Source organism: Perognathus longimembris, chromosome 17, assembly GCF_023159225.1.
Source record: "Perognathus longimembris pacificus isolate PPM17 chromosome 17, ASM2315922v1, whole genome shotgun sequence".
In the NCBI taxonomy this organism is placed as follows: Eukaryota; Metazoa; Chordata; class Mammalia; order Rodentia; family Heteromyidae; genus Perognathus; species Perognathus longimembris.
In genome coordinates this window covers 16,259,138-16,286,523 of record NC_063177.1, presented here as the reverse complement: position 1 = coordinate 16,286,523, position 27,386 = coordinate 16,259,138, and the positions used below count along the sequence as shown (strand labels likewise).

Here is a 27,386-nt window from a genome sequence, read left to right as displayed (position 1 = left end):
CAGGTATTTGCGTAACAGCAGAAAGCTAATTAACAGTCAATAGCACTTATAGAGATCTATATACATCATTAGTAATACACAAAACTAGCTTATGAAATTAAACTTTTTGCTTCTATTTATTCCTTTATACATTATCCCAAAAAGACTTGTGATAACAGCAAATCATACACAATGAATAACATTAAAGTAGGTCAGAAAATCAGATTACATGGGCTTAATGATCTAAATGAATGGTCTGATTTTCTGACAACCAAATCAAATAAGGAAACACCAACAATTGTATAGCTGCCATTACTAGAAAGGAATAGGTAGATCAGCATTCCAGGAAAAAAAAACAAAAAACTTTTCTTAACATGGAGCTCTAAAGTAATTTTTTTAAAACATGGACTCTATACAAGGGCATACTGTGGCAAAACCAAATAAATATACAAACAAAAAACAATCTTGAAAACAGGTGTTTGCTTTTTTTGGTGGTGGTGGGGTGGCTTTTTTGGTGCCAGTCTGGTCTTTTTAGTTTTTTTGAACCAGGCAAGGGCAGGTCAGTCCTATCCACTCAAATAGAGAAAATCTCACCAAGAAAATGAAGGAGAACTGGTACTTTAAAAACAGTTTGGCAATGATTCTTTTCCGGTTCCTAAGCATGATGACTGGGTTGAATGGGTTATCACGCACTTGTGAGACACATGCCTCCCTCTAAACCTTGCTATGATGTGGGCACATTACCCATCTGACATGAAAAAAAAAACAAAAACACCTACTTGGCAAGAGGTGCTAATCTCAGAATTATAGATTCTTGGTTTTTTTTTTGTATTAGCATTCAAATATAAATTTAGCTTTTTATATAATCCCCTTGCTTTTGCAGCATGCTGTTACGCTCTTTTGTTTCAGAAATACCCCCAAAATGTTTATAATCTGAAGTTATTGTCAAGATAATTCCCCTTTCACATTTGTACCTTTGTGTTTATATATGTATATATTTAATTACATCTATATTTTGATATATATATGGTCAATTTATTTATTTTTTGTTGGTAGTGAGGCTTGAACTCAGGGCCTGGATTCCTTCCTTGAGCCTCTTTGTGCTCAAAGCTAGCGTTCTACTACTTGAGCCACATCTCTACTTCTGGTTTTTGAGTAGCTAATTGGAGTTAAGAGTCTCACTGGGACTTTTCTGCCCAAGCTAGCTCCAAACTGCAATCCTCAGATCTCAGCCTCTTGAGCAGCTAGGATTATAGGCATGAGCCATCAGCGCCCAGCTATTTGGTCATTTTAAAACAAGAATATTTTCTAGTATTGTCACTTTAATATTGTAGAATTCTTCAGTGTTCTTTCTTTGTTGTTAGTGGTGGTGGTGGTGGTGGTGGTGGTGGTGGTAGTGGTGGTGGTGGTGGTAGTGAGGGTTATAACTCAAGGCCTGGGTGCTAGCCTTGAGCTTTTTCACTAAAGGTTAGCACTCTACCACTTTGAGCCACTTCCAGCTAGCTTCCTGGTGGTTAACTGGGGATAAGAGTCTCATGGACTTTCCTGCCTGGGCTGGCTTTGAACCAGATCTCAGCCTCCTGAGTAGCTAGGATTAGAGGCAAGGGCCACCAGTGTTCAGTGTTCTTTTTATTGCCAATACTAACGTTTGAAGTCAAGACTTCAAGCTTCCTTAGCCAGTGCTCTGCCATTTTGAGCCAAATCTTTAGCCTGACTTTCTGCTATTTTTGGAGATGGTATCTCTCTGATTTTCTGCCCAGACTGTCCTAGAACTGCAGTCCTCTACATCTCAGCCTCCTAAGTAGCTACGATTATGACCATAAGCCACCAGCACCCAGCTCAGTCTTCATTCTTGACTAATCTCCAATCATCAATTTGCCTGAAGCACTTAAACTTGAGTTTCTGTGACACTTTCTCTGTCATTTTGGGTTATCAGGAATTTCTAATTTTATTTTTTATTTTTTTATTTTTTGGCTGGTCCTGGGCCTTGGACTCAGGGCCTGAGCACTGTCCCTGGCTTCTTTTTGCTCAAGGCTAGCACTCTGCCACTTGAGCCACTGCGCCACTTCTGGCCATTTTCTGTATACGTGGTGCTGGGGAATCGGACCTAGGGCTTCATGTATGGGAGGCAAGCACTCTTGCCACTAGGCCATATCCCCAGCCCCGAGGAATCTCTAATTTTAAAGAAATTCTTCATGGATTTTTTTTCCTATTGCTTTCTTATTTTGTTTGCCTTAATTTGGTTTGGTTTTATGAGGAAGAGTCTTGATGTATAGCCCAGGCTGGTCTTGAACTGTCAATCTTCTTGCCTTAGTGTACCAAGTGCCTAGATTCCAGGTGTATATCACCACTCCTGGGCCTTTTTTTGAAATAAGTTATTTTTTAAGCTAGTGGCATTTTTAACTTTGTTTTATACATCTCAAAGTCCAATATATCTCATCAGTATGTGTGTGTATATATATGTTTTTGGAACAATACTCATAGATTTGATACATGTGTTTTTTGTCTTCCCATATACATAACAGAATAGTATTTCTTGGTTACCTTTTAATAGTTTATTTAAAGTTAGTTTGTGTGTTATAAAACTTTCTTCAAGCTAGGTGCTGGTGGCTCACCTAATCCTAGCTACTCAAGAGGCTGAGATCTGAGGAGCCAGGTTCAAAGACAGCCTAGGAAAGTCCATGAGACTCTTGTCTCCATCTGACCACCAAAAAGCTGGAAGTGAAGTTATGGCTCCAATGGTAGAGTATTAGCCTTGAGTACAAAAGTTCAAGGAAAGCACCCAGGCCCTGAGTTCTAGCCCCAGGACCAGCACCAAAAAATGAAATGAAATAAAATTAAAAAGGGTGGGGAGAGGTAGGGGGGAGGAGTCCTATACCAAAAGATGGTAGAGGAATCCAAATACCAAATCTGCTTCCTCAAAGTTTTTCCTGTTATCTAAGCCCTTCTTTCAAAATTCAGCAAATATCAATCCTATACTATGCTGCCTGATTGACCTCCTACCTCTGGATTCAATATTTCTGTCCCTAACACTCATAGGATACACATAGCACAAAGCTGCCCTAACACAGAATTTACAATCTGTCACATTCCCCCAATCTTATTGGGATTTCTAATCTCAATAGGTTGGGATCTCCTGTGCAAACTCCAGTAAATCTCAAGTACATACTAGAGTGCATGGTCACTATAGCTTATCAGTTCTGAGAGATACTTCATATAGTGTTGGTCCAACTCAAAGTATTTACTAAAAGTAACGACTGCATGTGACACTACTTCATGCAAAGTTCCATTCTAGCCATTTTGTTTTTCAAAGATGGATTAGATATGAACTAAACCCTCAAAGAGCTGAAAACTAGGCCTCACCACTATGCCCAGCTTGTTGATTAAGATGAAGCCTTGCTAATTTTTTTCAGGGATGGCTCAAACCACAATCCTATCAATCTCTGCTTCCTAAGTAATTAGGAATTATAGGCCTGGGTACCATGCCCAATAAGAAAATGTGATTTTGGTTTTTAATGCTGAGGCTTGAACTTAGGGCTTGGGCACTGTCCCTGAGCTTTTGTGTTCAAAGCTAGCTCTCTACTACTGAAGCCATAGCTCCCCTTCTGGTATTTTTAGTGGTTAATTGGAGATAAGAATCTCATGGAGTTTCCTGCCCAGGCTGGCATAGAACCATGATCCTCATACCTCAGTCTGTCTTATTATACTTTATAGTTGTAAGCTACTGGTACCAGCAAAACGCAAAAATTTGAGTGGGGAAGGCAAGTGCCAGTGGCTCACTTCTGTAATCTTATCTACTCGGAAGGTAGAGATCTGAGAATCTCAGTTCAAAGCCAAAATGAGCAGGAAAGGCCACAAGATTCTCATATTCAATTAACCAGCAAAAAAGGCAGAAATGTGGCTATGGCTCAAGTGGTAAAGTGCAAGCCTTGAGTGGAAAAAGCTAAGGGACAAGATCCAGACCCTGAGTTCAAGCGCTAGTCCCAGCAAAAAAATAAAGACAAAAACAAACTAAAACCCCCACAGAAACAGTAAGGCTGAGACATGAGACAGACAACTAAAATCCCCACTGAAACAGTAAGGCTGAGACATGAGACAGACTTAGTTTATGGAGGGTACTGGGACCAACAACAGAAATATTGTGCACAGGAGGAACCAAATCATAACTGCAGTAAATGATTTGGTGCATGCCTTAGAGCCCTTCCAGAACTAAAGCATTCACCCCCACCCAGCTGTTGGAATTGATGGCATTGGTGGCTCTCAGCTGATTGCCACTTCCATCCAGACTTGCTCTACAAGAGAAGTGCTTCCAAAATATCACTCTACCAGTGAACTGTTCACTAGGGAGCAGAGGGTACACAAAGATTCACCCCTTGAGGTCAACTGTTCTGATCTAGCTCCAGACTTCCTTTTAGGACTGGTCAAGGCTTTTGTTACAGCTGCAGTACAGTTCAACTTCTCCCTCTGCCCCAATCCTGCTTCCTTCAAGCCCTCTCAGGTGTTGCAAGAAGTTGGTTGGGGAATAAACTACATATAAATCTCGATCTTAAGTGTGCTTCATGTAGATCATGACTTACAATAGGAAAAAATAGGTGAGACTACAGGTGAAATGTCCAGCAGAAATTAGAAATATGGGAGTTCCGAGTCAAAAGAGATTCAGAGCAGGGCACCAGTGGCTCATGCCTATAATCCAAGCTGCTTTGGAGGTCAAAATATGAGGATTACAGTTCAAAGTCGGCCTGGGCAGAGAGACATTTATCTCCAATTTATCTCCAATTAACCACCAAAAAGCCTGAAGTGGAGCTGTGGCTCAAAGTGGTAAAGCACTAGACTTGAGCAGAAAAGCTCATAGACAGCACCCAGGCCCTGAGTTCAAGCTCCCAGACTAGTACCAAAATAAAAATAAAAAGAAATATTCAGGCAGGATCGATCTACGAAGAGCTGCTAACTGAAACCATGAGATTTTACTATACACAAAAGAAGAAAGAGAAAAGTCAAGGTAAGAACTTTAGTAAATGTTGTTAGCATGCCACAGGAGAAAGAAAGGACTTCAGAAAACAAAGAATTTAGAGAACCATTTCAGAAAAGTCTAAATTGAAAAGGCAAAAGCTCCTCCAAAAAAGGAAGAGACATAATGAATGCTTAACAAACTTATTAATTGAGCTGTGCGTCAGATGCTCACACCTGCGATCCTAGCAATCAAAAAGATAAGATCTCAGGATCTAGGTTTGAAGCCAGCAGGAAAAGTCCAAGATATTCTTATCGTCAGTTAACTTCAAAAAAAAAAAAAAAAAAAAAGCCAGAAGTGTGGCTGTGGCTCCAGTGATAGAGTGCTAGACTTGAGCAAAAAAGATAAGGGACCGCGCCACAAGGACCTGAGTTCAAGCCACAGGACTAGCTGGTTTGTGTACGCACACGCATGCATGTACGTACACACGTACACACACACACACTAGAAAAAGAGGGGAGTGTAATTATTTATAACATTAGCAATATCACACTGCTTTGAAGGCCAATAAATAAGCTTTTCTTAGAAATGGCATCCTAAAGAAAATAATGAACCACACAACAAGTGTTTTGGACTTCGTCTTGGCTGTAGAATACAGAAAGAATTTACCTTTTTTAAATAGAAGGCATTTAAAATCCTCCAGTTCCTATGTTCAACACAGCTACAAAATACTCTTCAATGACTCACTGACTTCCCTGCTTTCTTGTGGGTGTGGCTGGGGATCCCCACATCTACATCTGCCCCAAGTCCTCCGGCTCAACCCTGCAATTCAAGGCCAAAGTGCAAAGCATCGAAGACTTCCCAAGAGTCAGTGTGGCTGTATTTCCTGCAGAGATCTGAAAACCTGCTGGAGTTCCAAAAGTCAGCACCAATTTCAAATCTGATCAGCATCTCTCAAAGTCCCAGTTACCATACAGCTGAATAAAATACTTTTTCACAAATTTAACGCCAGCGTGTCTGTGTTTGGAAACTTTGAAAATACATGTTGTGTGGTTTACTGCACTGGAAAAGGTGCCAACAGAGTTTCAAAGGAAGGGAAGTGTATAACTGTTTCCTTTCAAATGCATTTTCCAATGGGATCCATTCAGGGAAAAGGCTGGAACTAACTAAAACATTATTAAAAACTGCCATGGAAAGAGACAGGGAGATGGAAAAAGATAAACCTAAAAAAGTGAAATACATAACCAAGAGTGAGACAGTCACACAAGCAGTAAGGAGGAGGATTTGGGCAGAGGGAAAGGTTGGATAAGGGAATGGGGTGAGATGGAGTTTTGTCTGGCAGTTAGTATCCGTGGTTTCATATTGCTGCAGATCAATCGATCAAGACTACAATGCTGCTGGCCCAGTGGCACAAGGCAACCACAGAGCTGGCTTCAAGTTCAGCACTTTCGAACTGCTGACCTTCAGTTTTCAAACCAAAAATATTCTCTGGGAAACAGTAATACCAGGTTGAGTCCAACCAGTCAAGCAAAAACAGGGACTACTAACCTGAAGTAACACCCTATTCTGTTACATCAGGCACCAACCCTTTGCTGGCATCAACCAGGAAGTCTGCAAACCTGAAACCACACCCTACCAAACTAACTCCAGGTTCTGACTCAACCAAGCAGGCAATGATAACCAGAAATGCTATAACAAGTGGAATGGTATTTCAATGTTGGCTTAACCAGAACCTACTCAAGAAGGAAAGCCAGGCTTCCCCCAAAGACAGAGATACAGCAATTCTATCTGAGGTCACATGTGTGGAACTCCAGTGGAATCTGCATGCAATGCTTAGGGCCAGGTTTAGCACTGCCTCAGAAAACCATTACATTTCTAGACGGAAAAACTAACAGTTTGTAGGAAGCAGTGAGGTTTTATTTTGGAGGGGGAGTGAATGGGGACAGATGGGGGGCTTGAACTCTGGGCCTGTGCATTGTCCCTGAGGTCTTCAGACCAACACTAGCGCTCTACCACGAGCCAGAGCGTCACTTCTGGTGGAGATAAAAGTCTCGTTGATTTTCCTGCCCGGGCTGGCTTTGAACTGCGATCCTCAGCTCACAGCCTCCTGAGTAGCTAGGGTTACAGGCGTGAGCCATCAGCACCAGGCTGGAAGCAGTGTTTTTGTCAAATTCATCTAAGCTAGAGTGATGCCTGATTTTATGACCTAAAGGTACTTTGGAGAGCAAAAGATGAGCTACTAGTAATTCTAAGTATCACCACAAAACCACTCACTTCATAAACTAATATGTTAATGGGGGGGGGGGGGTTCTGGTCGTGGGGCTTGAACTCTGGGCCTGCGCACTGTCTCTGAGCTCTTCAGCTCAAGACTAGTGCTCTACCACTTAAGCCATAGTGTCACTTCCTATATATTAATTTTTTAAGAATCACAAACAGTGAATATTTATTCTCTCTCTGAGAAAATCAGACTACAGTCACCCTAAGTCAAAGCCATAGTAGCTTTTCTTTTCTCTGGGTTGATATTATAAAATCTTAGGTTCAGAAGAATCATTTTTTAGAAGGCAAAACAAAACTGATCCTAATCAGTGCCAAAACACTTTCTTTTTGAGCTCCTCCAATGGAGAGGTAAACAAATCAATTAAGTTAACTGCAAAAACTAACAAGAAAGATTGAGCTGACAATTGGGATTGTGGAACTGAAAATTCCAGGCAGCGGTTTCAGGAGAAAGGGAGAATGTGCCACAGATGGGGCTAGTGAGCCTGATCCACCACCTCCCAGTGCTAGGCCCTGATGCCTCAGCCAGCTTCAAACAGCAGGGCGGGCAGACCTTGGTGCAAGTTTGCTGAGTTCCAGGACATCATTCTTGAGGGTGTAATAACCATGGGCTGTAGCACACATGTTGAGGGATGAGGGAAAAAAATAAACAGAGAGACAAAAGAATGAGGATGCACTGCCAATTTCAATTGTGCAGCTTTTATTTTTAAATGCTTATCAAGCTGAGAGAGAGAGCAGAGTTCTTGGAAAACAAAGTTTCCTTTTTTCCAACGCCAGCGTAAAGCACCCTCAAGGACGGGCACTGCACAGACTGTAACAACAAGGAACGTGGCTCTGCATCCTCCCAGCAACACAATTGGCCATGGGTCCCAGGCTGCTCTGATTTCGGCTCAGCTGAAAACTTGAAGTAACAGGCCCACTGCCTCTGTTAAAAAGTGTTCTTTTTACATTTTTTATTAATCTCCAAACTGGCTGTGTTAGAATTATAGCCCATTACACACCAACTCTCTTCACTAATAAAATAAATTTGTAAAAGGCCTAATTACTACTTTTACTAAACTACACTGCTTGGAGATCAAGTACAGGAAGCTGAGGGCTTAAACAACTGTCAGCCAGGGGATGATGGGAAGGGGTTGGGGGAGGACCTATAGCCACTAGCAGGAAAGAACACAAGGTCCAGAGACAAGCCTCAGCACATGCCCAAAAAGAAACAAAAGGGCACTAACCCTGTTTTTGTTCTGAACAGCTCCATCAGGATCCATGCCATCGTGGCATGTTGGGAGGCCTGTCACGAGTTATACAGGCCTATGCTGCCCACGCCCCAGCTCAGCAGAAAAAGAGAAGTGCAGTCCAAGACAGATGGATCCGGCCCTGACTCTCAGCAGAGGGCCTGGAGAATGACCAGTAAGAAAACAAACAACCCATCTTCCCACCTATCCTGCTAACACTAGTCCAGGACCACAGAGAGAAACAACAACAAAAGCAGGCAACTGCATGAGAGCTATATCATGAAGGTGACGTGCACTGCAACTACTTCTGGGCTGTGTCCTGTACCAGACCCCACAACACTGATCACAAAGCTGAAAATGCTACTCGAAATCAGGGCCAGGGCTGAGTAGTTCAATTAAAAACCAGCAGTCAACTGTGACATACCCACTTATAACAAATCACAATTAAACAAATCACTCCAAACATTAAACAAATAGTAAGGGCAAAACATGACTGTCAGTCTTAACTGACCACACAATCCTAACTAGACAAACCCTACCTATCTCTTAGACTTCAAATGTTATTTTCCCTCCAAGGCACATGAAATCAACCATTGCCAAAGTTTCTCTGTTGCAAAGAAATCTAATAAAAACCTATAACAAGGTGAGATAAACCTGTGGTGGACATCCCTTTTGGGGATGACCACACTAGAACACAGTAGTTCGCTTAAGAAGAGGGGTCTACAAACACTCGCTGGGCGCCACATGGGTGCCCTGAAAAAGTGAGGAATGCTCTCAACAGGAAAAGCACAGCAGCAAATGCTGTGAGACCAAAGCCACAACTCCATGGGTCCCTGGAGCCTCTCAAACTAAGCTGCCAGCTAGGGAGCTAACACTAGTTTTGGATGAAACACAGCTCTGGTAGAGTAATTAATTTTTTTCTTAACTAGGATTACATTAATTTTCAAGGACTAATGGAGTCCAGCTGTAATGGGAAGAGCGGCTGCCGATGCACAAAGGCACTTGTGCGTACATTATAAACACACACACACACACACACACACACACACTTATAAAAAAGGATCCACTATAACAGGATATTTTTAGTTTCTACAATGCTGCACTAAAAATACAGCCCCGGCTGATACATCATGGCAGAACTATTCTCTCCCTGTCCCTTCAGGAACAGTTTAAAACATTTATTTTTGTTTCCTTTTGCAATGGTCAGAGTAGAGAGAGAAAATAGCAACTCATTGATAAGAGGAAACGAGAGAGACATGAAAAATTGAAAACTACCTAAAAACTCATGGAGAGGTTTATTTTATTAGTTCTTAATAAATATCTTGCAGATTTCCTCAGGAAATACACCAGATCACATGTAAAATAGTTTGATACTGATGTCAACTGCATCAACATATGAAGTCTATTAGGGTGAAGCCGCAGCAGGGTGATCAGCGTGCTGAAAAACTCCACAGTACTTGTGGGGAGGGGGAAATCTCACGGCCTTCCAAATTCTTCGAGAGGTAAAAAAGTCAGCCAAGACGCAGAGAGAGAGAAAGAGAAAAAAAAAGATCCCACATCCTGCTTTCAGCTGCCAGCAATGTGAAGTGCCCAGAGATTAATTCTACGTCTGGCCTGGAAATGTGACTTTAAAGCATGAGGGAGGGGAGTAGGGAGGGGGGAGTAAAGAGAAAAGAGGAAAGAGAAGGGCAGGCTAACTGAGGCTGGCAGTAGGCCACCAACCCCCTCCCAAGCCATGTTTCAATGTAGACAGAAGTAAACCCCAACAGACAGCAGCGCCTCAGCCTGCCAGGGCCTTACACCAGCTGCGGCGCATCTCGCTTTCTCCACTTAGCCCCAAGTGCAGATGTTCCCTACAGCATCACTTCCGCTACACTTTCTTTTAAAGAAATAGCACACATATTGCAAACATTTCCATCCATTCCCAAGACAGCTCTGAACCTTCAGGGGCCTCAAATAAGGTCAAAAGTGATGGCAGGTACTATCACTATGGTTGAAATGGCTGCTCCAGTCTCCCTTCTAAGGAAGCATCCTGGGCTCATAGGTAATTAAAAGGAATTTACCTAAAAATTTGGCTTTCTGGGGCTGGGGATATGGCCTAGTGGCAAGAGTGCTTGCCTTGTATACATGAGGCCCTGGGTTCAATTCCCCAGCACCACATATACAGAAAACAGCCAGAAGTGGTGCTGTGGCTCAAGTGGCAGAATGCTAGCCTTGAGCAAAAAAAAAGCCAGGGACAGTGCTCAGGCCCTGAGTCCAAGGCCCAGGACTAGCAAAAAAAAAAAAAAAAAAAAAAAATTGGCTTTCTATTCTCTTCCAAGTGAGAGTGATATCCCCTCAGTTTGGAAATAATAGAAGAGGAAGGGAATATATACTAAGGATTTTAATTCTGGTTTCTCAAAGCAATCTACTGCCGCATGACCATCTCAAAGGGGGCCTTGATCATCATGGATGTCAAAGAACTAAAAAAATATAGCCCCAACACATTAACATTTTGCTAGGCACATCACTTATCTATAAGTTTTTAAAAGGCAAGAACTTGTGAATTTCTTATTGATCTAAACTCATTTTGTATATTCCCACAACCTAGTACACCAATCACTATTGACTGAATATTTAAAGTCAGCCTTGAACACTGGTGAGGACTTGATAAAATCTCTTGTCTTCAGGGATATATAGTCCAGTTGAGAAATCTTACTTTATGAGGATAGGATAACTGCATCTTCAAGAATATTAGTGACTGGGGGCTGGGAATATGGCCTAGTGGCAAGAGTGCTTGCCTTGTATATATGAAGCCCTGGGTTCAATCCCTCAGCACCACATATATAGAAAACGGCCAGAAGTGGCGCTGTGGCTCAAGTGGCAGAGTGCTAGCCTTGAGCAAAAAGAAGCCAGGGACAGTGCTCAGGCTCTGGGTCCAAGCCCCAGGACTGGCAAAAAAAAAAAAAAAGAATATTAGTGACTGTCCTCTAGTTGGTCTATCAGGTTGTTAGTTACTTTAGAATTAGAGAAGACTTAAAAGTATCAACACTGTCAAAAGAAAATTTGACAATTAGTATATCCTCAAAACCAGAGTGGCTTCTTCTAAGATTCAAGTTCAAGAGAGAAAACAGAAATCTATCGTTAATGGAAGGAGAGAAATACTGGCCAAACATACTGTGGGGAAATGTTTCAACAACATTTACTAAATGTCTTCTATACAAGTACTAGATTGAGAAACAGGTTTAGAGGTGGTCCAGAGGTTTCTATGATGCAGTAAGTAAAAAAAATCCAATCATGATCAGAACCTGGCTTTACTTAAATATGAATACTTCATACTTGCCATTACAATTTTTTAAAATGTTTCTTTCACTAAAGTATTGTGATCATTACAAAAAACTTTTAAAATCCTGATTTTAATTCATATATGTATGTGTATTATTTTACAAAAGTGGGATCAATTACAAAGTTCATAACCATGAGGTCACATGGCATTTGGAGTAAGGAAAGATCTCATTTTTGGCAGCTAATCCCAGTGTTTTCTTCCAAGAGTCAACCAGAGACCAGAAAATGGAAAAGTCACAACCAACTCTCTACAATGGGCAAGATACATCTTCTCTATCCCTACATTTTTCTCCAAGCTCCATAAAGCACAGAAATTCCAAAAAAAAAAAAATTACTTTTACCCATCCTCCTCCACAGAGAGATCAAAATAGTCAAGTGCTCCAACTCACTAAACACCCAGCAGAAACATTGCCCTCAGCATACCTTCCATTGTGCTTTCAAAGACAAAGAGCAATAAAGCAGTGAAAAGGGTCCTTTTGACTGGAGGAAACTATGGGAAACACCAGCCAAATGTATGACTGAGTATGACCCTATGAGGTGATGCCACATGAGTCCCACAGACATAGCCTACTACTGCCTTACTGTGCAGTTCAAAAAATAGCTCAATCCAAAACCCTTTACCTTGAAGTCAAGTGGTATATCTCATATTCTGTTATAATACAGGTGATTTAGTCATTAGTGAAAAACAGGATAAGCACAAAAGAAAACTATTTTCTTTCCTCCCTGAAATGACAAGCCATCAAGTCTACTCACCTAGATACCCATGCCTGAGTTTTTCCCAGCTGGCAAGTTTTTACCTGAAGACTGTATTCTGACATGACAACCTAACTTTACCTCAAACTAATGTATAAAAAGAGGACTGAGGGGCTGGGGATATAGCCTAGTGGCAAGAGTGCCTGCCTCGGATACACGAGGCCCTAGGTTCGATTCCCCAGCACCACATATACAGAAAACGGCCAGAAGTGGCGCTGTGGCTCAAGTGGCAGAGTGCTAGCCTTGAGCGGGAAGAAGCCAGGGACAGTGCTCAGGCCCTGAGTCCAAGGCCCAGGACTGGCCAAAAAAAAAAAAAAAAAAGAGGACTGAAACGCTGACTGATAACTCTTAAACCTAATCAAAAGATCTACTTGCCCATGCTCTTTTTTTTGGTCAGTCTTGGGGCTTGAACTCATGGCCTGGCCACTGTCCCTGAGCTCTTTTGCTCAAGGATAGTACTCTACCACTTGGAGCCACCGAGCCACTTTCAGTTTTCTGGTGGTTAATTGGAAATAAGAGTCTCACAAACTTTCCTGTCCTGCCTAGCTTCAAATCGTGATCCTCAGAACTCAGCCTCCTCAGTATCTAGGATTACAAGCATGAGCCACTGGCACCTGGCTCTCATGCTGTTTTATTTAATCTTCGTACTCTATATATCTTCCCAACTGAAAAAAAAGTTACCCCACAAAAGATGCTATAATTCCCTCTAGCTAACAGAAATGAAAATATATTTGTAGAGAGTGTGGTGGTACATGCCAACAATATTAAAGCAAACAAAAGTTTCATATATAAAGATATCCATTACAAACTGGGCATGACAACTTACACCTGTAATCCTAGCACTTTGGAGGCTGGGCTTATAAGAGGATCTCAAGTTTGAAGCCAGCAGGGGCGAATGAGACCCTGTTTCAAAAAAAAAAAAAAGGTATTTTATAACTAAAATATTTATAGAAAGTGAAAATGGTACAACCAAACATTTTACAGTTAGTATATTTTCAACTCTGTTAAAAACTGTGTGAACTGTTCATACATAATATAGAAAAGAATGTCATTCTAGGGGCTGGGAATATGGCATAGTGGCAAGAGTGCTTGCCTTGTATACATGAAGCCCTGGGTTTGATTCTCCAGCACCACATATATGGAAAAAGCCAGAAGTGGCGCTGTGGCTCAAGAGGTAGAGTGCTAGCTAGCCTTGAGCAGAAAGAAGCCAGGGACAGTGCTCAAGTCCAAGGCCCAGGACTGGCAAAAAAAAAAAAAAGAATGTCATTCTTAGGTAGTTGGTTTACAGATAGTTTCCACTTTCTTTTGCATTCTATAAACAAGACTCAAAATGCTGGATCTTTTTTAAATTATTTAGTTTACATAAACAGGATAGAATTGCTTAATAAAGTGATAGTAAAAATATGGGAGACAAGTACAGGAGAAATTAAAATAATATTTATGAGAAGGGAAAATGGACAGAGTAAAAGATGGAAGATTAGGAAACCAGAAAAGACAGAACTTAGGCTGCTCTGAAGAAATTTGCTTTACAGAACCCCAAAGATATTGACTTAAACATATTTAGTGTATTTTAATGTTAGGGTTCGAATATGCATTTGAAAATTGTATTTTCTGGAGACTCATCTGAACAGAAAACAAGAAAGTAAACAGATGGCAAACTATTTTTTGACTTGAACTAAGTTACCAATGTTCACTGAGATGAGGCATGATTCTAGATCCTCATGACACTTCAGACAAGACAGATAAAAAAAGAAACCTTTGTGCAAGAAGCTTACATCCTGACATAGTAGTAGAGAGATGTAAATGGTAACATAGGCACAATAAGAAATGTTATTTAGTATTTCGGGAAAAGGTGAAAGGGATAGGAAGGGAGATCAGAAATGAAGGTAAGAACACAGCACAGTAGTGTTAAAATATTTAGGATGGTTGGGAAAGGTCTAACAGAGTCGATGATAGGAATTGAAGTATTCACCATGATAGCTAGACATAGAACATTCCAAGTAGAGAAAACAGCTAATGCAAAATCCCAAAGGTAGGGGAATCCCCAGCTTATCAGAGGACCTGCAAGAAGGCCAGCATGGCTGAAGTAAACATAGGAGGTGAGAGGATAGGTCCACACAGAAAAGCCTTGTAAACACTGTGGTTTTTATTTGGAATGAAAGGGGAAGCCAGTGGAGACTTTGAATTAGAGAAGTGACATGATCTGACTGTGTGCGCATGCGCATGCATGCATGCATGTATTTAGAAGGGAGGCAGGAGGCTGGGGCTATAAGACATTACTTAGCAGTTTCAAGACTTTCCCACAATACATATCAGATCGTATGTGCAAGAAGGATTTCTCTCTTCTAAGGAAGAATTTTTGTGTGTGTGTGTGTATGTGTGTATGTGTGGGTGGGTGGTGGTACTGGGATTTGAACTCAAGGCTTCTCACTTGCTAAGCATCAATTATGAATCTTAAATAATGTGATAACATCTTGAATGCATGTTCTTAGCCCGTATCTCAAAAGTAATGATTACCAAATATTTCCCTCCGTTCACTACCCTGGCACAAGTTCTGGGCATCACCCTCTCTCAGGGGAGAGGTGAAAAGAGGTTTTCCAGAACAGACAGTGATAACAGGGTGACGTCACAGATGTGCCTCACAGAGTCCCCAGTGAGTTCAGCTCATAACCACTACAGTGATTTACTCTACCCCACCAACGCCAGCTGGAGAAGAGGAAAAAGAAAGCTGACACAGCCTGTAACCCTGACAGGCATTAAGGTTTTTTTTTCTCCCTCCTGTCCCCTGCCAACCCCTCTCTTCTTTCGGCCACTGATCCTTGCCTCAGAAGCCAAAGTGTGAACAGCACGTGTCCAGATTTCAGAAATGTACCCACAGTTGGAAATTCCCTGCAGCGTGTCAATTGCTGCATCTGCTGTTGGCACTTGGGCCAATGGATCACACGGGCATGTTCTGAACATAAGCTTCAAAATGGATTTTATAGCTGAAGAGAGGACTTAACCAAGCTAGAAAGCTCCCGTTACCCTAAGCACATTCCAAAATATATGACAGACTGCCTTCTGGAATGAAAACTGAGCCATGCAAGTAACCAAACAGTTCTAAGATATATAAAGATGAATAGCAGCAGTTTAGAACAAAGGCACAGAGTACCCTAACTAATGGAAAGGGCTTCGTGGGCCATCTGGGTTCACCAGATAGCCAATGTAATGTGACTGAAATAAGTGATCTTTTTTACATCTCTAGCTCACAGTCTTCTGGCAATAAATGGTACCTATCACTCCAACTGCAGTTTCCCCTCCCCCTTTTCTTTACCTATTTCTTTATTCAATTAGCTTGCAGAATAAGTATTCCATACATTGAAAACCTCTGGGAAAAAAATTTTAGATAGGTGCCCAATATTACCATTTGCCATGATACAAATGGACAGAAAATGGACAGGAGCTAGAAAAGGAAGAACAGCCTAATATGCCCTGGCCATTCTGGATATTGGTTACACTTTATCACTGCTCACAGGCAGAAGGGGAAAAAAAAAAAAAAAAAGCTTAAGTGTGATGATAAAAAGTAAAAAAGAATACTATCATTCCCAGCAGTCATATGGTAGGCAGACTAAATACCTAGATTCACTGTTCCAATGGCACAACTAATTATCATAAAAAGATGTTTTAAACTTTTTAGAAGGCACTGATGAGCTAGTAAAATAAAATGGAATCCTATGGCCAAGGAATGAGTAAAAGGAAGTATAGCAATTTAACTAGCCTTTATCCTCTGAAAACTTGCTACCTGATAAATGTGAACTTTGGTTTCCAAGGTTTTGTGGGTATATGCAACATTAGGGGAAAGTCCAAGACGCCTGCCATAAAGCTGGGATTCCACAAGGCTTATGTCCAAACCACACTATTTCAGATGATTGTCTCTAAAATAGCCATGTATAATATATTTCAAGGAAATAAAAGATAAGCTCACAAATATGTTCATGGAACAAGAAAACAAAGTCAGAGCAGATGACAAAAAATATCTGGAAATGATAAATATATAATTAAAATTTAAAACTCAAAGAGGTATATTTAACAGATTGAAAAAGAAAGAGGGCTGGGAATATGGCCTAGTGGCAAGAGTGCTTGCCTCATATATGAAGCCCTGGGTTCAATTCCCCAGCACCAAATGTATAGAAAACAGCCAGAAGTGGCGCTGTGGCTCAAGTGGCAGAGTGCTAGCCTTGAGCAAAAAGAAGCCAAGGACAGTGCTCAGGCCCTGAGTTCCAGCCCCAGGACTGACAAAAAAAAAAAAAAAAAAACCCCGAGAGAGAGAGAGAGAGAGAGAGAGAGAGAGTTCAATAAACTGAAAAAGGGAGCTTAGGTTATGACCTGGAAAGCAGAAAAGAGTCAGACAAATGAAGCAGACATTTAAGAGATGTCAAAAACAAAGGGCATGCAAGGCAATGGTGGCTTGTGCCTATAATCCTAGTTACTCAAGAGGCTGAAATCTTGGGGCTGGGAATATGGCCTAGTGGCAAGAGTGCTTGCCTCCTACACATGAAGCTCTCAGTTCGATTCCCCAGCACCACATATATGGAAAACGGCCAGAAGGGGCGCTGGCAGAGTGCTAGCCTTGAGCGGTAAGAAGCCAGGGACAGTGCTCAGGCCCTGAGTCCAAGGCCCGGAAATGGCCAAAAAAAAAGAGGCTGAGATCTAAGGACCAAAGATTGAAGTCAGACTGGTCAGGGAAGTCCATGAGACTCTTATCCAAATACTACTTAGAAAAATACAACAGTGGGCTGAGACGGTGGCTTAGTGGTAGAATGCGTGCCTAACACGCATGAAACCCTGGGTTCGATTCCTCAGTACCACATAAACAGAAAAGGCCAGAAATGGCATTGTGGTTCAAGTGGTAGAGTGCTAGCCTTGAGCAAAAGAAGCTTGGAGACAGCATCCAGGCCTTGAGTTCAAGCCCTAGGACGGGCAAAAAAAAACAAAAACAAAACCAGAAGTGATACTGTGGCTCAAGTGGTAGAGCACTAGCCATGAACCAAAAAAACCAGAAGCTCAAGAACAGTGCCCACGCCTGAGTTCAAGCCCCAGAATTGACACAAAAAATAAAGAAGCAAAAACAAAGGAAGTCTAATATAAGTCTCATGAGAGACAAAGCAGAAAAAAGAAAAAAGCATGGGGAGAAGTGACATTTGAAAAGTGAAAACTAAGAGCATTCAAAAACTGATGAGGAAAAAAGAACTCAGAGACACTTCATGAAGTCCAATAATTCCCCTATATGAAAAAATAATAATAAATAAAATCAAAGCTAGACAAATCACTAAAACTGCAGAACATCAAAGTTTAAAAAAATCAAAAAACAAAAAAACCTGGAAAGCACCCAGAAAGAAAAGATAGATTACTTTTAAAGGAAAACAATTAAGAGGGACAGACAGCTGCCCTTAATCAGCAACAGTAGAAATCCAAATACAGTAAAATAGCATAAATGGGCTAAAGGATGAGGGAAAAACCATGAGCCTACAATTCTATTATTAGTAAATATAATCGCTAGGGGGGAAAAAAGGTAAAAGAAAGATATTTAAAATAAACAAAAAAAAGAAAGTTTGTCATCAAGAGAATTTCACAAGCTGGGTGCTTGTGGCTCATGCCTATAATCCTAGCTTCTCAGAAAGCTGAGGTCTGGGGACTGCCATTCTAGGATAGTATGGGAAGAGGAATCTGTGAGACTCTTCTCTCCAATAAACCATACCAAACCTGGAAGTAGAACTGTGCTTCATGTGGTAGAGAATCTGCCTTCAGCAAAAAACACCAAGCAAGAGTACAAAGTGCTGACCTCAAGCCCCAATTACCAGCAAACACACACACACATACACACACACACACACACACACACACACACACACACACACACACACACACACTTCACTAAACAAATCCAAAAGAATATGCCTCAGGCATAAAGAAAACAATAGTTAAGAAGAATCTGAAATGCAAAAAAAAAAAAAAAAGTAACTAAAATTAAATACGCAAGTCTACACAAACCCTTACTTTCAAAATAATGACAACAGGGGCTGGGGATATGGCCTAGTGGCAAGAGTGCTTGCCTTGTATACATGAGGCCCTGGGTTCAATTCCCCAGCACCACATATACAGAAAATGGCCAGAAGTGGCACTGTGGCTCAAGTGGCAGAGTGCTAGCCTTGAGCAAAAAGAAGCCAGGAACAGTGCTCAGGCCCTGAGTCCAAGCCCAGGACTGGCCAAAATAATAATAATAATAATAATAATAATAATAATAATAATAATAATGACAACAACAACAGCAGCAAACCAATTAAAAAGTAAGAAGCTGTCTTAAGCCAGGTATGGTAGGTGATACATGCCTATAATGTCAGCACTTGGGGAAGGCAGAGGTAAGGTTAGGGATGGTACATGGTCAGGTGGTAGGTCTCCCTAGCAAACTCAAGGCTGGCCTTGAGTTAAAAAAAAAAAAAAAATCAGTAGTACCCAGGCATTTCTGGCTTATTCCTGTAATCCTAGTTACTTGGAAGGCAGAGATCAGAAGGATCAAGGTTTGAGACCAATCCAGACCAAAAAGCTTGTGAGACTTCATCACAATCAATAGCAGGATGTGGTGGTCCACATCTGTCATCTCAGCTATGTGGGAAGCATAAATAGGATGACCGAGAACATATGATGAGTAACAAAAGCAAAAAGGTCTTGGAGTATTGCGTGGTGCTCAAGTGGTAAAGTGTTAGCGTGTTCAAAGCTTTAAGTTCATAGCTTAATATCACTTCCTCCCCCCCCAAAAAAAAATCTTCATTCATTAGAGAAACAGAAATTAAAGCTCAAATGAAAAAGCACTGGACACTACTCTACTAGAATACCTAAAATAAAAAACACAGTAACAAATATTCAAGCCAGGCACTGGTAGTGGCTCATGTCTATAAACCTAGCTACTCAGAAGGCTGAGATCTGAGAATCGAAGGTCAAAGCCCGCCCAGGCAGGAAAGTCAGTGGGCCTCTTATCTCCAATTAACCACCAGAAGTGGTGCTGTGGCTCAAGTGGTAGAGTGTTAGCCTTGAAAAGTTCAGGGACAGTGCCCAGGCCCAGAATTCCAGTCCCACACCAACCCAAAAAAAAAAAAAAAAAAGTTAACCAGAATGCAAAACAAGTGGAACTCTCACACTGTTGGAAAATGTGATGCCGCCACTTCAGAAAACAAACAGCTCAGCAAATTCTTATAAAATATGTGTGTATGGTGTGTGTGTGTGTGTGTGTGTCTTAAAACTCAGGGCTTGACCTATAGGACACCTGGTAGACCACACCCTAGAAAAGCCATGCCCAGGCACATAATAATCAAGACTTCAGATCTCAAGAATAAAGAGCAAATTTTGAATGCAGCCAAAGCGAAGAAAGAAATTTATTACAATAGGAAGAGGATCCGAATAACCGCAGACCTCTCCACACAAACCTACCATGAGCAAAGAGAATGGAAGAACACCATCCAAGTCCTACAAGCCAACAACTGCCAACCTAGAATAAAATATCCAGCGAAGCTGGAGTTCATATTCGAGGGGAAAACCAGATCTTTCCATAGCAAAGAAGATCTAAAGGAGTGTGTGAATAAAAAACTAGCCCTGCAGCGAATTCTAAGAGGGGAACCCCACCCAACAGAAATCGTACAAGACACACAGACAGAAACAGAAAGAAACTACAATAGCCAGAGCCCAACAGAAAGAGCAGCTCACTAAAGACAAGAAAAAAAAAGAGGAAAAACAGCCTAACAAGAAAATGGAAGGAGAAAAAACACTCTTATCCTTGATCTCTTTGAATATAAACGGTATAAACTCTCCGATTAAGAAGAGCAGACTGGCAGAATGGATCCGCAAACAAAAAGTTGCCATCTGTTGTCTACAAGAGACCCACCTTACAGCAAGGTATAAAAACAGGCTCTGAATGAAAGGATGAACAAGATCTTCCAAGCAAACGCACCTACCAAGACGGCAGGAGTAGCCATCCTGATCTCAGACAAGCTGGACTTCTCATTCAAATCAACTCAAAAAGACAAAGAAGGTCACTACATTTTAATTCAAGGAAAAATCCAGAATCAAGACATCACGGTGATAAATGAATACTTACTGAACAAAAGAGGCCCTACATATGTCAAGCAAATTCTCACAGAACTACAGAACAAGATAGACCCAAACACAATCATAGTGGGTGACTTTAATACCCCACTCTCTCCAAGAGACAGATCCAACACCCAGAGGATTAGCAAGGGAGCTGAGGACCTAAGTAACACCTTATCCCAAATGGATCTGACAGATCTATACAGAATCTTCCACCCTACAGAGACCCAATACACCTTCTTCTCAGCAGCCCATGGATCATACTCTAAAAGAGAACATGTCATAGCCCACAGAAAGAACCTCAGCAAATACAAAAGTATTGACATCATCCCATGTATTATAGCTGACCACAGTGGAATAACGGTAACAACGGTGGGAAACAACGGTTACCACAGAGGCTATACACATTCTTGGAGGCTAAACCTCACACTGTTATCCAACACTTGGGCCACACACCAAATTAAAGATGAAATTAACGAATTCATTAAGCCACAATGACAATGAAAATACATCACAAAGAAACCTATGGGACACAGCTAAGCAGTACTGAGGGGCAAGATCATCGCCCTCAGCACTCACATTAAAAGAATGGAAACAGAGCAGGTGAATAACCTCACGATGAAACTAAAACAACTGGAGAAACAAGAAATGATCGAATCTAAAATGACTAGGAGAGAGATCACAAAGATTAAAGAAGAGATAAATCTGATTGAAAATAGAAAGACCATTCAACAAATAAATAAGACTAAAAGCTGGTTCTTTGAGAAAATAAATTGACAGACCCCTCGCAAGACTTACAAAAAAAAGAAGAGACTCATATACGTAAAATCAGGGACACCACCGGAAAAATTACAAGTACACACGATATTCAAACAATCATAAGGAACTATTTCCAGAACCTCTACTCATTAAAAAACAATAATTTTGGGCTGGAAATATGGCCTAGTAGCAAGAGTGCTTGCCTCCTACACCTGAGGCTCTCAGTTCCATTCCCCAGCACCACATATATGGAAAATGGCCAGAAGGGGCGCTGTGGCTCAGGTGGCAGAGTGCTAGCCTTGAGCGGGAAGAAGCCAGGGACGGTGCTCAGGCCCTGAGTCCAAGGCCCAGGACTGGCCAGATAGATAGATAGATAGATAGATAGATAGATAGATAGATAGATAGATAGATAGATAGATAGATAGATAAATAAAATAATTTTACAGAAATGGATCAATTCTTAGAGAAGTATAAACTGCCCAAACTGAACCAAGAAGAAATAAATCAACTAAATAGACCAATAACTTACAGCGAGATACCGGAGGTAATCAAGAACCTTCCAACAAAGAAAAGCCCAGGCCCAGATGGATTCACCAATGAAGTCTATAAAACCTTTAGTGAGGAGCTAATACCACTACTCCTCAAACTGTTCCGCAAAATAGAAACAGAGGGAGAAATCCCAAACTCATTCTATGAAGCTAATATCATACTCATTCCCAAACCAGGCAAAGACCCAACAAAAAAAGAGAACTACAGAGCAATATCACTAATGAACACAGACACAAAGCTTCTCAATAAAATATTAGCTAACAGGATCCAGAAAATGATCAAGAAAATTATACATCATTACCAAGTAGGCTTCATCCCACATTCACAAGGATGGTTCAACATCCGTAAATCAATCAATGTAATTCACCACATAAACAGAACTAAAATCAAGAATCACATTGTTATCTCAGTCAATGCCCAATAAGCCTTTGACAAAATACAACATCCATACTAATTAAAAGCTCTGGAGAGGGGGGCTGGGAATATGGCCTAGTGGCAAGAGTGCTTGCCTCGTATCCATGAGGCCCTGGGTTCAATTCCCCAGCACCACATATACAGAAAATGGCCAAAAGTGGCGCTGTGGCTCAAGTGGCAGAGTGCTAGCCTTGAGCAAAAAGAAGCCAGGGACAGTGCTCAGGCCCTGAGTCCAAGGCCCAGGACTGGCGCAAAAAAAAAAAAAAAAAAAAAAAAAAAAAGCTCTGGAGAGAACAGGAATAGATGGAACATTCCTCAAAACAATAAAAGCCATATACAACAGACCAACTGCTAACATCGTATTAAATGGAGAGAAACTAAAATCATTCCCCCTAAACTCAGGAACAAGACGAGGATGCCCACTCTCCCCACTTCTTTTTAACATAGTGCTGTAATCCCTAGCCATAGCAATAAGGCAAGAGGAGAACATCAAAGGGATCCACACTGGCAAGGAAGAAATCAAAGCTATCCCTATTCGCAGACGACATGATCTGAAGGACCTAAAAAACTCAGTCCCCAAACTCCTACACCTAATAAGCCATTTTGGCAAAGTAGCAGGATACAAATATCAATCCACAAAAGTCAGCAGCTTTTCTGTACACCAGCACTGTACAAGCAGAAAAGGAAATTATGGAAACAATTCCATTTACAGTAGCAAAAAAAAAAAAAATTACCTAGGGATCAACCTAACCAAGGACGTGACGGACCTATTTAATGAGAACTATAAAAATCTAATAAGGGAAATCAAAGAAGACACAAGGAGATGGAAAGACCTCCCATGCTCATGGGTAGGCAGAATCAATACAGTGAAAATGGCCATATTGCCCAAATTGTTATACAAATTCAATGCAATCCCTATCAAAATCCCAGTTACATTCTTCACTGAAATAGAGAAAGCAATCCATAAATTCATATGGAACAGCAAAAAACCTAGAATAGCCAAAGCAATTCTAGGCAAAAAAAGCAACGCAGGAGGTATCACAATACCAGACTTCAAGCTCTACTACAGGGCCATCATAACAAAAACAGCCTGGTATTGGTATAAAAACAGATCGGAAGACCAATGGATTAGAATTGAAGATCCAGAAATAAAACTGCACTCTTACAGTCAGCTGATATTCGACAAAGGAACTAAAGATATACAATGGAATAAACATAGTCTCTTACTAATGGTACTGGGAGAACTGGGCAGCCGTATGCAGAAAACAAGTAGACCCAAGCCTATCACCATGCACCAAGATCAACAATGGAGCAAAGACCTCAATATCAGACCTGAATCCCTGAAACTACTGAAGGACAGAGTAGGAAAGACGCTAGAACTTATAGGCACAGGAAGGAACTTCCTGAATATAGTCCTAGGAGCACAACAAATAGGGGAGAGACTCGACAAATAGGACTACTACAAATTAAAATGTTTCTACACAGCTAAGGACATAGCCACCAAAATAGAAAGACAGCCAACCATATGGGAAAGGATCTTTACCAGCACAGCAACAAACAAAGGCCTAATATCCGTCATCTACAGAGAACTCAAAAAACTAAGCCCCTCCAAGCCCAGTAAACCAATTAGGAAATGGGCAAAGGAGCTAAAGAGAGACTTCACAAGAGAAGAGATAAAAATGGCAAAGAAACATATGAGGAAATGTTCAACATCCCTGGTAGTAAAGGAAATGCAAATAAAAACAACCCTGAGATACCACCTCACTCCAGTTAGAATGGCCTATACTCTGAACTCAGGCAACAACAAATGCTGGAGGGGGTGCGGGGAAAGAGGAACCCTTCTCCATTGTTGGTGGGAGTGCAAATTAGTACAACCACTTTGGAGAACAGTATGGAGGTTTCTCAAAAAGCTCAATATAGACCTACCCTATGACCCAGCCATACCACTCCTAGGCAGGTCCCAAGATATCAAAAAGACATTTGCACTTCCATGTTTATCGCAGCACAATTCACAATAGCCAAAATATGGAAACAACCCAGATGCCCCTCCACAGATGAATGGATCCAAAAACTATGGTACCTATACACATGGAATACTACATAGGGATTAGGAATGGTGAAATATTGTTTTTCGCAGGGAAATGGTCAGAACTTGCACAAATAATGTTGAGCGAGACAAGCCTAGAACACAGAAAACAAAGGGGCATGATCTCCCTGATATATGACTGTTAAGATGGGGTGAAGGGGAGACAGTAGAGACCAGGTCTGTGAAACCAAAAACTGCTTGTCAAATGGTATTTCCCACAGGATTGGGGCAGCGACCCAACATTATGTAACTAAAACCAAACAACTACTCAACATATAAAGGTCAAAAATTGACCTCTCAGGGGCTGGGGATATGGCCTAGTGGCAATAGCGCTTGCCTCGTATACCTGAAGCCCTGGGTTCGATTCCCCAACACCACATATACAGAAAATGGCCAGAAGTGGCGCTGTGACTCAAGTGGCAGAGTGCTAGCCTTGAGCAAAGAGAAGCCAGGGACAGTGCTCAGGCCCTGAGTCCAAGGCCCAGGATTGGCCAAAAAAAAAAAAAAAAAAAAAAAAAAAAAATTTGACCTCTCAGTGGAATACAATAGCTCAAAAGCTATGTATATACGTTCATATAAGACTATTGTCGACATATTGTCTAATGTCGACATTACATTTAAAGCCCTAGGTGAACTTTCTTCAGCGTGGGCCACATGGCTACTGTATATGTTCTTGGTACATTGTGTATTGTATATATGTCTACCTGACCTAGAGAAGGGAAAGAAAAACAGGGTGTAAGATATCACAAGAAATGTACACACTGCCCTACTATGTAACTGTACCCTTTTTGCACAACACCTTGTCAAAAAAATTTTGTTTAATTAATAAATAAATTACAAAAAAATCCAACAAACAAAAACAAAAAAAACCTCAGGGCTTGAACTCATTCTTGCTCACACATGGCATTCTATCACTTGAGTAACACCTCTAGCAGCATTTTGCTGGCTAATTGGAGATAGACTCTGACTTTTCTACTAAGGTTGGCTTCATCCCTCATCTTCCAGGTTTCAACAGCCTAACCTAACCTTAAGTGTCTGGCTCTTATGAAATAAAGCATACACTTACACTATGACCAAGCAAGTCCACAACTAGGTATTTATATAAGAGAAATGAAAATAAGTCCTTAAAATAACATTTACAAATGTCATGACAGCTTTATTCCTAGAAGCCCCAAACTAGAAACAACACAAAAGTTCATCAACAGATACCTGGATAAACAAAAGTGTAGCATATCTCCATACAAGAGTACTAAACAAAAGAAATATATATATGTATATATATATGTAATAATACGGGTCTCAGAAACATTATGCTGAGCAAAGAAAATAAACATACACACACACAAAAAGAAAGCAAACACAAAGTGAACACACTATTATTATGATTCCACTTACATAAACTAGAAAGGGGGCTGGGAATATGGCCTAGCGATAGAGTACTTGCCTCGCATACATGAAGCCCTGGGTTGGATTCCTCAGCATCACATATAAAAAAAAAAAGCCAGAAGTGGTGCTGTGGCTCAAGTGGTAGAGTGCTAGCCTTGAGCAAAAAGATGCCAGGGACAGTGTTCAGGCTCTGAGTTCAAGCCCCAGGACTGGCAAAAAAACAAACAAACAAAAAACCCTCTAGACAAAGCCAGGCGCTGGTGGCTCACGCCTATAATCCTAGCTACTCAGGAGGCTGAGATCTGAGGGTCGCCGTTCAAAACCAGCCTGGGCAGGAAAGTCCATAGACTCTTATCTCCAATAAACTACTCAGAAAAAACTGGAAGTGGTGCTGTGGCTCAAGTGGTAGAGTGCTAGCCTTGAGCAGAAGAGCTCAGGGACAGCACCCAGGCCTATAGTTCAATCCCCATGACTGACAAAAAAAAAAGCCTATAGAAAAGATAGATCTAATTGTAGGTGACCGAAAGATTAGCCTAGGGCCAAGTATGGAGATCAATTGTATGGGTTCAATTAAGAACTTTCTGGATGATGAAAACACTTTGTATATTGATGTGATGATTACTTGGGCATATAAATGCATCAAATTAGTTGAAATGCATATTTATACATACATTTTTAATATAAACTTTTCCTTACTAAAACTGATTTTAAAAATAGGATAGTGGGCTGAGAATATGGCCTAGTGGTAGAGTGTTTGCCTCGTATACATGAAGCTGTGGGTTTGATTCCTCAGCACCACATATATAGAAAAAGCCAGAAGTAGCAGCTGTGGCTCAAGTGGTAGAGTGGTAGCCTTGAGCAAAAAGAAGCCAGGGACAGGGCTCAGGCCCTGAGTCCAAGCTCCAGGACTGGCCCCCCCACCAAAAATAAATAAATAAAAAGAAGCCAGGGACAGTGCTCAGGCCCTGAGTTCAAGACCCAGGACTGGGGGGGGGGGGGAATAGGATAGTATAGCCAGGTGCTAGTGGCTCATGCCTATAATACTAGTCACTTAAGATACTGAGATTTGAAAATCACAGTTTGAAACCAGCCCAGGTAGAAAAGTCTGTGAGACTCTTATCTACAATTAAACAGCAAAAAGCTTGAAGTAGAGAATGTGGTACTACAAGTGGTAAAGCACTACCCTTGAACAAAAAGCCAAGTGAGAAGGCAAGGCTGAGTTCAAGCCCCAGTTCTGGCATTAAAAAAAAAAAGAGAGAAGGGAGGAAGGCAAGGAAGAAGAGGAAATACACATACACACACACACCCCCAATAACTACAATGTATGTCAATGGTCTCAATGGTCATGATAGCCCCAAACAAAAGAACCCAAATGCTCATTGATACAAGAATGAATAAACTAGTAAATGAGTAAAATGTAATACAGCAATGAAAATGAATGAACTATGACTGCACACATTAACATGGACATAATTCACAAAGCACATTGAATCAAAGAAGCCTGGGAGAAAAAAAAATGAATGAATGAGATGAATATGGTCTGTGTAGTTTGGATGCATGTAGAAAA

General features: G+C 41.1%; 1 protein-coding gene and 1 pseudogene across 2 annotated transcripts in view; one reads left to right on the top strand and one right to left on the bottom strand.

Moving 5' to 3' along the window:
* The window catches only part of Smg6 (SMG6 nonsense mediated mRNA decay factor), a 249,996-nt gene that overhangs the window by 140,893 nt on the left and 81,717 nt on the right, over positions 1-27,386 (bottom strand). The window lies entirely within an intron of this gene.
* LOC125366617 lies at positions 620-733 on the top strand (annotated as a pseudogene).